This window comes from Lycorma delicatula, chromosome 2, assembly GCF_047948215.1.
Source record: "Lycorma delicatula isolate Av1 chromosome 2, ASM4794821v1, whole genome shotgun sequence".
In the NCBI taxonomy this organism is placed as follows: Eukaryota; Metazoa; Arthropoda; class Insecta; order Hemiptera; family Fulgoridae; genus Lycorma; species Lycorma delicatula.
Window position 1 is genome coordinate 198,615,121 of NC_134456.1, and position 12,292 is coordinate 198,627,412.

Genomic DNA, 12,292 nt, shown 5'->3' on the forward strand with positions numbered 1-12,292 from the left:
AATGTTTTGAGAATTCTTTAGCAAAATAATATAAAAATCTTTACATTAAAAATAACTATGTGTTATATCTACCTTTATTTCTACAGTGTAACGTGAAATTTGTTGTGAAGTGTGTTATGGAAGTCATATGTATTAGGGGGATTGATTTTATTTTGGAAAAATCAGATGAAAAAGACCTTTGAAGATTATTTTTTGACGGAATGAAAATTTTAATTTTTTTTTAATAAATTACAAAGTAGTGCTATGAAAAAATTGATATAAATACCTTTAACCTCTCCTGCCTCTAAAAATTGAATATTTATTATTTTTTACCCTTTGCTGTTTATGTTTTGCTTTCAGAGTTTGTAATATAATTTTTTCATAATGATACACTATTAGGAAGGGAATGGATGGATGCAATATTCATTTCCACCTTTAAAAATACTAGTTTAATAAATTTCAGTAACATTAACCTTTTCCTGTTCTAATCTACTGACTTTTTTTTTATATTATATGTAGTCATTTTGGGTAGTATTAGTAATATGTTATGTAATATTGGTAAACGTATTAATTGTATACCATACCATGGGTAGATGGTGGGAGTGAAGTTCATAACCACTTTCTACTGATGATATGAATTAGACAACTGGTGGCGTTTATGTTGAAACTATGAGGAAATTACTTAGATTCTGTATTATGAGACATATTAATAAAGTAAGGGTCACCGGCTTATATTTAAATATTAGCGAATCTGAACACAGTTTCACACATGGAGGGCCATCTAACAGCTATTTACAAAGTCACTGCAGTTGTTATTTTGATTCAGTAGTTGTTTGCCTGTTGGTGACTGCAGATCACAATGTCCAACAATCATTTCTGCTGGCAGTTGTGAAGTGCACGTTGTGATTCAATTTTTGTGTGCAAAAGGATGGATCTTCAGCTACTGAAATTCATCAGGAGTTGTGTCTAATGTGTGGACCTACAGTAATGAGTGAAGGAAACTTAAACAACTTTAAGAATGGCTTTACAAATGGGGATGATGAATAGTGAAGTGGTTAGTCCAGTATTCAGACCGATGAAATCATTGAACAAGTGAACCAAAAACTGCAATGTGCTCTGGCTGATGAATTTCCTTATGTTGGGTTCACCTCTATCTACACCATTGCCACAGAAAAGCTCGGATATCACAAACTGTGTGTAAGGTGGGTACTGAAAATACTTACTGACAAACACAATAGCAAAGATTGTGCAGTGGACGAGCTTTTTTGGACTGCTACTAACAAGATCAAGATGATTTGTTTTCCCGCATTGTTACGGGCGATGAGACATGGATATCCTACATCAACGCAGAATCGAAACAACAGTCAATGTAGTGGCGCCATTCAAATTCCCCAAAACCGAAAAAACTTAACCAATCTCCATATTATAATTGAAAAATGTTGGCTACCGTTTCTTTGGGACAAAAAGGGCGTCATTTTGGTTGATTTCATGAAACGTAGATCAACAATTATAGCTGATGTGTACTGCGAAACCTTCACCAAATTGAGACGTGCGATCCAAATTCAACGACATGGGAAAATGTCCAGCGTAATTCTCCTTCATGATAATGCTCGTCCTCACACGCCTGCCTTAACCAAGAAGATTCAAGATTTTTGTAGGGAACTTTTCAACCACCCTCCATATAGTCCCAACCTTGCACGTAGTGACTACTTCCTCTTCTTGCATTTGAAAAAATAGCTTGGTGGACAACAGTTTGAAAATGATGAGGAACTCAAGCCTGCTGTTGTAAACTGGTTCAATTCCCAGACAGCAAACTTCTATGCAGTGGTTAAAGAAACTAGTGCAATGTTATGAAAAGGGATTAAAACTGAATGGTGATTATATGGAAAATTGAAGTAGATATGTAGTAAACAAAAACTGTAAGTAAAAACCTTTTCTCTCTAGATAATTTTTTTAATGATTGAACAGTACTTATTTTATGAATATGCCTCGTAAGATAATGTAATCAGCTGTTACGTATATTCTGGAGGTTTGTTAACTGTACATGGGTGGTAATTCCATGCAGCTGGGAAGTATGACTAAGAGGTTTAATTTCTCTGGAAAACCATCAGATGAGCATTTTGACATGCAAAAAGAGCCAGGTGAACAATCCTCTGGCATTTCTTGACCAGCTTCTTCTGGTTGTTCGCCTAAACAGATGTGTAGGATCGTGAAATTGCTACCGGATCCATAAGAAATTAGTAAAACAATAATTACAATTAGAATGTGGTGTTAAAACTTTAAATTAAAATTTAAAAAAAATAATATAAATTATTATTATTATTTAATTAATATTAATTAAAAATTGATTCAATTGTTTTAAACTGAATTTCAAAAATAAAACAGGTTACTGATTTGAATTGTGTACCACTTAAAAACTAAGTAAAATTTTATTTATTTGCATTATCTTAATTATAATTTCTTGAATTAGACTATTAGACTTATATAATTCTTTATATCTGCACCTGTTGCTTCATAAATACAGAAGTTAGGGATGTCAGGGAACTATACATCAGTTATAAATATGCTAGTAGATGTAAATAATAATTGTGTAAGTAATCATGAAAAAATCATTTGGAATTGTCATATTTCATTATTTATCATTTACACAAATATTAGCAATTTCTTTTGGGTCAGAAAACTGGAACAAATGTTTTAACTATTTGTCTTATTTCATTTATTATTATAACTTTTCTAATTAAAAGTACTGATGGGAAGATTATTTATTATTCAGACTTCAAACAGAACACAGTTTCTTATTGTAATGAGTTATTAACCAGGATAGCAATATTTATTAGTAACATGGTAGTAGGGGGTAAATTAAAAGAAACCCCTTTCAACATGCAAGAAGGTGGAGGTAGATCACCGGTGCTAAGTAGGGGGATAAAAAAGATTTCTACCTTAAAGTTGCATGTAAAAAAAAGTTTCACATGTTTAGCATACGACAAGCCCCATCTTCTTACAATTCCAGCAACATTTTGATCGTCCTTGTCGTAAGGGTTGGTTATATCAAAAATGGTTTTAGACAAAAGTTTTAGGTAATGTTTAGATGACTAACAACCACTTAAACAGATTCGATACTACGCCTGTTAAGGGAGGTATGATTTTTTTTTTGTTTTCAAAACCCCATTTTTCCTTTCCCTGGGCCAATGGTTGGTGATATCAAAAAACTTTACTCGCATATGTTCTAGGCCCTTATCCAAAGAATAGTATGAACTTTAAATGAATTCGATATTTTACTTAATAAGAAAGTTACAGCAATATTTTGTTTTTTAAAAAAGCTCCCCTCATTTCCACCCCCATGGTCTGATTTTGGCCATTAACGAACTCGACTGAGATTTTGGGATGAGTTAAAATATATATATATATATATAAACTTTTGAGCTGCATTGTTTTTGGGGTCGGGGGATGTGAAGCGCGAAGGTATGTAGAAATTTTCCGAAAGTTGAATCCTGGTACCCATTACAATAGGTAGCTTTCTTATGAAATCTACCAAAAATTACAAAAATAAATTTTCTTCTGAAAAATTTAAAAATACAGTCAATTTATTTGGTTTGAAGTATTAAATTAGCGCATATTTTAAAAATATATGGTTAAATCAGGTTATAAGAATCTTTATTCATGAACATTCATAAGATGCCAGATTATCTTTGCATTTGTCGAGGGTTTAAATTTAATTTCTTTACAAAAACTGCACAACTTGTTCAACTGTTATTCACTGTTTTAAATCTAACTTTCACAAATTTAAAAAAGGGGTTTTCTAGAATAATTGTTAACTTGTTCTTTTCTTTTGTTGAAGTGTATTTTTGAAATACATGGGAGGGGATAGTTCTGAATTGTATTAAGTTATAGAAAAAGTGTTCTTGAATTATTAATAACTCTGATGGACATCGATTTGTTATTTCATATCTATTTTTATAAGAATGGCTTCTGTTTTTTTGGGCTGTGTACTTTTTTAAACTAATGAAATTTAATTTCACCCTCTACTATAATTTTCTGATGTTAATATACATCTTGGTATAGTTTCTTCATTCATATCAGCTTATGTAATTAAATATAAGACTTTGACTTGCAACAGAACGTTCTGCAAGGGTTTATTGATGTCTATATTAAGACATCAATATTAAGACATGTATTTTCATAATTTTGGTTTTAATAATGTAAAATGAATCATTTTAATTACACTCTTACATTAAATAGTTATTATCATTGTTTACTGCAGTCTAAAACGATATCAGCAGTATGCCTTTATTGCTGTTTCAAAATTAATTGATAAAGAAGTGTAACATCATTTATTTATTTTTTAATTATATTACCGATTAAATCAGTATTTTATTTACTTTTGATGACCTGCATGCATTAATCCTAAATAATCCCTGCATAATCCTAAATAAAATGTTTTAAGTGTAAATTTTTTAGCTTTACCTAATAGGAACTTAAATCTCTAATTTGACGAGATACAAAAATAAACTAAACACTAACACTGTCTAAAGACTAACACTGTCAACAATGGTATGCCTTTGTTGTGTATCAATGTAATTGTAACAACATAATTATTAGACTGAAACTGTTAGTATCACCACATATTGGTATCTAATTCTGTTTAGTAAAATTTTAGTTGTATTGTACACTGTTATTTTAACCTATTTATAAATCTTTTTTATTGGTATGAAACAAAATGTTTTATAATAATGGTGTTTGAAATAATCCTTGCTCATTTAAGAAATTGTAGGAACTTTTATGGTTGTATGGTTGTTTTTATCCATTTTTTATAATTGTTCATAAAGTGTTTTTATGCCAGTTATTAACCTAATAATAATTCACAAACTGATACAGTTTTAAGATTCCATATCGTTGGCTTGGATCAGAACTATGCTAAGTCCAAAAACTCATTTTTTTCAGGAGAGCTTAATTAGGTTCTGCACAAAGGAAATTAGTATTTTTTTTATAGAATACTTTTTTTTAATATAAAAAATAGCTTCTTTGTTGAATATTGGACTTAGAATATTTCTGCACTCAAAAGCTATGCACCAAAAAAATATTTAAATGGAATATCTCAAAATTGAAAATGTTGGACTTAATGTAGTTCTGATCCAAGCCAATGATATGTGAAAGTAGTAAAACATTCAGGTTGTGAAACAGTATTAAAACATTCATTACATTCAGTAGTAAAACATTCATTAGCAGTGTTTATCGAGCTCATTGAGAATTCTTTTATTAAAAAAAAATCCTTTTGTAAAGTGTGTGTGGTATATGTAATGTATATTACAGCGTACAGTATATTTTTTTAATGTAGCAAATGAAATAAATTTGTTTTTATGTAAGGTATGTTTGTTTGAAAACTTTTTTGTGTTCTAAGCTGAGAAATTTTGTTGGAAATATTAAAAAGGTATAGAAAAAAATTTTCACTTTAGTAATTTTTTTATTTTGTTTTGACATTATAATTCCTCACACAGGCAGATATTATTATTATTATTAAAGTATTATTGTTCCAATACAAAAAAAAAATTCATGAATAAGTTAAACAATAGAGTGTTACACAAAATTAGATTCATATTAAAATTCTCCAATTGCTCGTTCCTGGCTCAGGACCGTCTCACTAACATAGTCTTAAGCTATTTATAAAAATAACTATAATTTTATTTGTTTTTGAACTGAGGTCTTGCAGTATCTTATATTACTTTTCAATGATGTGAGCTCACCTTTGGATTTGAAAAAAAAAGTCTAATTTTATTTTCCTGTTACTTTTAATATATAACTTGAAAGAAAGAATTGTATGCTGAAAGATTGGAGCTACGTAAACTTTTTAAAGTTTTGAGATGCATAGTTCAAAATAATTTATAAAATTCTGCTCGTGTATTTTGTATCATCTGCTGTTAATTTTTGTACCTCAAATGTCATGAAATCTGGTGTGATATGATAGCTTATGTTTTAAAATACTTGATTCTTTTTAAGAGAAAAGATCAGGTAGGAAGATATTAATGAAAAAGTGTTATTTGTAAAAGCGTATTGAACTTAAATATATTTATTTATGTTTTTTTTAATAAAAATTAATAGAATTTAACTATGGTTGCAGCAATCCTAAAAAATAATTTTATGTATAAGATTTTACGGAATATTTGTGTGTACTGTAATTAGTTACTATAAACCACCTCCAAATGCATAAAAATATTATTAAGTGCAAGAAATTGTTACTTGAGTAAGTAAACGACTTACTTACATAATGCATATAATCTATACAAAATTATATCGCTCTTGTTGTTGCAAAAGTATTTATTATGGTATGGTAAGTAAAGCATACTTACACTATAATGAAACAGAATTAAACAAAGACTGTAAACAAATTAAATTTATATAAAATCAGAGTGGATGTAATTATATTTTTTTGTACAAAATATAAATAAAAATTGAAAAGAATCTAAATGAATAAAAGAAAAACAAATTAGGCATAAACCTTCTGAAGATAAATCGTTTATAAGTATATTAATAAAAAAACAAATAACTAGTACGCATTTTCAATAGTGGATAATTTTCTATATCTTTTGAAGCTAAAAATATTTAGCAAAATATCTAAATCTTAATAAAATTACATCAAAAGATGTATTTCACAATAGCAGAAGATATAAGATTAATTGTAATCGTAAGTTTGTCTTTTACGGTAAGATTTTTAAAACATTTTTACAGTTAAATAAAAATAAAATTTTAGTCTTTATTGTCTCATTAGATATGGAAACAACAATTAATATTGAATTTAAAAGTGTTGAAAATAAATAAAGTTAAATATTTAGAAAAATATTACATTTACAATTGTAAACAGTCTTACAAACGAATAATTAAATTTTATACATAATTGCTACATCTGTTTTAACAACTAGCCTACATAATAAATTATTTATATATGACATTCATTAGATCACAATTACAGATTTTTCATGTAATAACAGTAATGCATTCACTATCCAGCTAGACTGTTGTTAAACTGATAATTATAAAAAAAAATATTTTAATCTTAGAGGTTAATTGAGATGGATGTAAATGTCACCTTTATTATAGAAGTAAAGAGTTACTTTAAAAAATTGTTAAAATATTTTTAATTTTTGCCATATGTGGCGTTAGATATTGTCTTAGTAAAAATAAATGTTCTACGTTAAGTAAAATTACTTCTTTATATGATTGAATTTTTGAAAATTTTTAATAAAATAATTTGTGGGACTTCCTTGTGCTACTAAAAAAAAATCAGTGTTTAATATTTTTCTTACTTGTTTTCTTGCTTCTTAAATTGTTTTTATTACTTAAGTCTGATCCGCATCAATTTATTTATTGTTATTGGTTTTTTGTTGAATTTATCCATTGATTTTATAATATGGAATCGATTCATGAATGTTTTGCATACACATATATACGTATGTATAAAATATATAGAAATTAAATTTTAGCATATCTGTTAAGCAAAATTTGTATAATATATGCATATATATTTTTAATATTTATGTTAAAATAAACTTTTTTTAACTAAAGGTTTTTATAAAAGTTTAAACAAAAATATTCTATGAATTCGGATACTAATATTATAATATTTAAAAATAAATGTCTGTTAACCATCGTTTCAAAAGCATTTAATAATTTTTTATACGTATAAAATGCATCATTAACGTACATTTTCCAATGTTGTAAGAGCTTCTTAAAAAGACCAAAAACAGTGGATTTAATTAATTGTTGGATTGAACGAATATTAAAGTATGTATCTTTAATATCCACCTTTAGCGAGTTAAATTTTCCCATAATTCCGAAACTGTGCCCGTAAAGAGAGAGGGTGTACCTTATATTCGATTTTATTTATTTAATCTTAACAAAGTTGTAAGCGCTTGTTATTTAATGAAGATCAATGTGTATTCCAAGTTGTAATCGTCTAAAAAGTCTGTTTACACTGTTCAAGTCGTATACGAATCGACTTTTAAACCTTTACCGTGAAAATAATGCCATATCTTAAATAAATACTTACATCATTTGGCGGGCCAAATTTTAATTTACCCGCATGAAATTCATAGTTATATTTTGTAAAATAATAGTTCCCCTAAAATTTCCAGCTTGTTCTTTAAAAAATACTCCTTCAAGCTCCCCCCCACCCACCAAAACGTATTATAGTGACGTTTACGACCGCAGTACAGATCGCTATGATCTTTCGTGATTTGTCACCCGTTTGTGAACAATCGAATTCGTTTTATTTTTTTTTTTATGTAAATCGTTTCTTAAATAACGCTTTAGATTTTAATTCCCCTTTTTTTAGATAAGTTATCAGCAGCTCCGTTCCGTTTATGTGTACAAAAATGTGGTATATGTACAGCAATTAAAACTTCTGCACGTAATCTCATAAAAATTAAATTATTCGTTATTGTTCTTTGAATTTTTGAAATATATTACACCAAAATGATTTTTTTTTTTTTTAATTGCATTTATAATATATTTATTTTCATTTAGTTTAAATTTATTACCTTTGTGGTTTGTAACTGTGTGGGTTTCGTTTGCCCTTAACACTTATGACAGATTTAATCTGTTGCCATATTAATATGTTAGAATGTTACGAGAATTTCATGTAGTGCAGAGTAAAGAACCGATCGACTTGCGCAAGGTTACGTAGATTATTTTTTGGATGATATGTAAGATGTTAACAAACAATCCGGTTTTATTATTTAACGTCATATAATTTTAATTTAAATCTCGTTGAATGATTTTTTGATCGCCCTGTTATATACGATCATCATCTTGAAAAAAATCTAAGCAGACTTTTATCAGCGATTCGAGAGTTTATTTGATACGCGTAAAATTAGTCGATAAGGGTCATCCTTAAAAGATGTAAATAACTAAAGGTCGATGCAGAAGTGTACAAAGTACAACCAGAAGTGGATTAAAATCTGGAATCAAATCGTGGAAAAAATTCATATTTTGTTTTTATTTGTACAAATTTTAGATTAGCCCCATCCTGATGGAGTTTTACATCATTTTTCTAACTTTTTAACCGATGTCATTAATAAAATTAATTAAAAAAAAATTTTTTTTTTTCTAAATGAATCGTCATTGATCGAAAAGTTTTAATCCTTACTGAAGGTGAATGGAGTAATAGGACCTTCACCCCACCCTTAAAAATCTTAGTTATTGAAAATTTTTAATTTCCTTTAAATTCGAAATGTATTATTTTCTCTTTAAATAAGGTGTTATCAGAACAGAAATTGTCTTTCTATTCCACGGTAAAGAATAATTATTCCGAATAATTATAATAAATATTCCGTAATGTTATTTTCAGATTGATTAGAAGTATATTTTGATAGCTTAGGATAAGATAAAAATCTAGTTAATTTTGAACGCGATGTAAATCCCAAGAAAGTTCAGCTACATCTTAGCCGGTTATTTTTTCTTTATTAATTATGTGCGCACTATGTCCATCGCGTTGTTTGAATGTCGGGTATCCTGATTTTATAACTATAATTTTATTTGTAAAATAATTAGTAATGATGGGATATGACAGTTTTTAGGATAATTTTTGCATGAATTTAGGTTACTTTGTTTTACATTAATATACGTTAAAAATTAAAAACATGCGAGTTTATTCTTTACGAAGATGGTATTTGGTTAAAGAAGTTACGACGTCCAGATTGCGTCTTCGTTGCGTTGAGCTTCGGTACGGTTAGTGTAGGTAGTGTAGTCTATTGTCGGTGAGGTGGAAGCGCCTGCACAGTTCTAAGCATGACAACAGCACGGCTTGCCGGTGAAACGAATGTACATAATCGGCCCCGAGCCCGGGTGAACTAATACCAGACCGGCGTGCTCAGATGATATAATCGTTTACCTGAACGACGAATATTGCGTGCCGAAAACGTAGCAACTTTAATTTAATTATTTAAGATTTTATTAATATATTATTCTTTGACGTTATTTTTTTTTTTTTTAATATTGCTACTTGATGTTTATAGTACAGTTTTCTATCGCTATTTAAGAAAATGAGATTTTGGTGTTGAAAAATTAAAATAAAAAAATTCTCTTCCCTCGGTTTGTGAATACATTTCTCTAAAAATTATGTAATGAACAAAAATGTGCTAAAATATATTATTTTATCTATTATTGTGTTCTTTACAAGAGATATTGCATACATTTAAACGATTATACTTTACTAATTTAAAAAAAAATCATTAAATTTGAAAATGTCAGGATCTACAAATATATCTGTACATAACGCGTAGAATTTTTTTTCATTCTCTATTTTGCTGTTTCTGACAGAGAAGAAAAAGGTTATGATTTTTGATAATTTGACATTCATCATAGATCAAATAAGACAAATTGTTAAAGATATTTAATTTTTTTTAAATGTTATTTGAGCATTAAGATTCAGAAGTTTGAATAGTGTCACTTGAAAATGTTAAATTTTGGTTTAAAATTAATATTGAAAAAGTCTTTTTTTGTTCAAATAAAGAATTCCCTTTTTCTTTTGATTCTTTTAAATATTGTAAAATATTTATTTGTAATATTTCAGTAATTTTTTTTTATTAATTCTGACTGAATAAACAGTTCTGGAAGATATTAAAATCCTTCCATCATACGAGAGGAATTCATTTCATTACGGCAGGGGCACCAAAGATTCACCATTAATAATCATCTTATTAAGCACAAAATACGAGGGATATCTCTAAAGTAAAGACCGCTGGGAAATTTTATCTCCTTAAGGTTGGCGTACCTGTGTCTTAAATAGCCACGTTAGTAATGTACACGCTGTATTGTTGTCTATAAGTTGTAGTGTCTTTGATTACGTGTGAGTTATTACGTTATACAATGATTAGGAAATTCGATGTTGCTGCCGGATGTAAAATACTTGGAGTCATACGTTTTTAAATCTTCAAACCCTTAGACCGGTTGAAAATTACAGGAAGTTGCTTGTACGCTCATTATCTAATGAATAAAATAAATGTGAAAGGTTTAGAAATAACAGAATTAATGTGCATGATGAAGAACGTTCGGGGAAGCCCTCGATGATCACCAAGGACTTGTTGAAACGCGTCGATGATGAAATCAGAAAAGATCGTCGCTCAACTATTCCGACGTGGTCCTTCTTTTTCCTGATGTTTTAGGGGCTGTAGGCATTCACGTCGGGTGCCGCACCTCTTAACGGAACGTCACAAAAAAATCTGAATGGGATCTGGTTTGGAATTTTTGATGCGTTCCACAGAAAAAGGCGATTGCTTCCTTAATTCAATTGTTACTGGCGATGAAACTTTGATTTCGTATTACGCGCCAGAGAGAAACGGCAGTCAAATGAATGGCGTCATCCTCATTCACCACCAACCAGACCAACAAAAGTCAAGCCACATCCATTTGGACGCAAACTGACCCTACTGCAAAACCCTGCGTAAGTTACGGCGTGCCATTCAAAATCGGCGATGTGGGCGGCTGACCGACTGCGTCATCCTGCTGCACGATAATGCACATCCACATGTTGCTGATCTGACATGTGATTTACTTAAAATAATTTGATTGGGAAATTTTCTCATCACCCACCATATAGTCTGGTCTTAGCTCCTTCTGATTACCTTTTGTTTGGGAAATAAAAGGATTTTTTAGTGGTAAGCAATTAGCAGGTGATTATGAACTTTTAAAAATGCTGTTAATCAGTAGCTAAATAAACTGCTGGCAGAAGAATGCGATGAGGGTATACTGAAAGCTGGTGGTATAGCTATGATAAATGTCTTAATTCATGTAGTGATTATTATAGAGAAGTAGTATAAAGTATTTAGTTAAGAGAAATAAAATATTTAAATAAGAGAAATAAAAAATTAATTGTGTACTAATGCACATTATTGAGTCTGTATGTTTGAGTTCTGATGTTTACAGTAATTTTTAGTATTGGTTATAACTTGATTTGTATAATTTTACTTATAATTTATATTACCTACAATGATAGATTGGAAATAAATGTAGATTGTCATTAGAAATAAATGACAGTTGATGAATTTGTAAATTGTAAATAGATTATAACATTTTCCAGTTAACAAATTTAAAGAAATAAAGGTACTTCTTGGTCATAATAAAAACAAGTAGTTTTATTTATAAGAAACAACAGTAGCTGTTACACAATATTTATTTGCACTACTAGGTTGTCAGGTTCCTTTTAAAATTTCTGTTCAACTAAGATAAGTAGATAAAATTTTTTATTCTCAATTTCTTTAAAATAACTCAAGGAAACTGATTAAAAAGGTTAAAAATACCAGGGAAACTATGGCTACATTGG

The 12,292-nt window shown here is 29.1% G+C and overlaps 1 protein-coding gene across 6 annotated transcripts in view; it reads left to right on the forward strand.

Moving 5' to 3' along the window:
- The window catches only part of LOC142319563 (uncharacterized), a 251,526-nt gene that overhangs the window by 172,543 nt on the left and 66,691 nt on the right, over positions 1 to 12,292 (forward strand). The window lies entirely within an intron of this gene.